We start from the raw sequence: 1,093 nt of genomic DNA, 5'->3' as shown, positions 1-1,093 counted from the left end.
GTTAAGGAGTACTGCTTGAAGTTCAACCAGTTATCTAAGTATGCTCCTAATTTGATTGTTGGCACCCGAACTAGTATGAGCAAGTTCATGACAGGTATGTCTGGGTTGGTGCTGAAAAAGTGTAGGACTGCTATGGTTAATAGGGATATAGATTTGTCCTAACTGATGATGTATGCACAGCAGATAGAGGAAGATAAGATAAGGGAAAGAGATAGATTAAGGGAAACAAGAGGGCTAGATCCGAGTAGCATAACTATGATCAGACTAGGTCCTATGGAGGGAACCTTCTATAGTTTCAGAGCCATTCGTCTATGCCAGTGCCTTTATCATCTAGTTCTCCCATGCCCCAAAATAGGTAGGAGCAAGGGAATAGGCCTACTATGTCCAGGTCCCAGAACAGTGTAACAGGCCTAATTATCCTCCTTGTGCTAAGTGTGGCAGAACCCATCCTGGCGAGTGTTTGGCTAAACAGAGGGGTTGTTTTGGTTGTGGCAAGATGGTACATAGACTTAGGGAGTGCCCACATGGTAGGAAAGAGAACAGAGATGTGCGACCTCAGACTCAAGCTACTAGCTCCCCAGCTTCTTTTGCCCGTCCAGCCCCTCCTCAAGGCGCTTCATCCAGTACTGCTGGCGGTCAGTGCCAGAATAGATTCTATGCCTTACCATCCCGCTAGGAGCAGAAGGATTCTCCTGATGTTGTTACTGGTATACTTTATGTATTTTACTTTGATGTTTATGTGTTGTTGGACCCCGGGTCAAGTTTTTCTTATGTCACTCCACTTGAAGCTGTGAATTTTGAAATGAGTCCCGAGAAAATTCCTGAGCCTTTCCTTGTTTCTATCTAGTAGGTGAGTCAGTTGTTGCTAAGAAAGTGTATAACAAGTGTCCCATCACTATTATTCATAGAGTCATTCCCATCACTATTATTCATAGAGTCATACTTGCTAATTTGATAGAGTTGGACATGATGGATTTTGACCTTATTCTGGGTATGGATTAGCGTCATTCTTGTTATGCATCTATAGATTGTCATACCTGTGTGGTCAAGTTTCAGTTTCCTAATGAACCAGTTTTTAAGTGGTCCAGGAGTT

This window comes from Capsicum annuum, chromosome 9, assembly GCF_002878395.1.
Source record: "Capsicum annuum cultivar UCD-10X-F1 chromosome 9, UCD10Xv1.1, whole genome shotgun sequence".
NCBI lineage: Eukaryota > Viridiplantae > Streptophyta > Magnoliopsida > Solanales > Solanaceae > Capsicum > Capsicum annuum.
The sequence above is the reverse complement of the archived record's forward strand: the minus strand, read 5'-3'. Positions refer to the sequence as shown.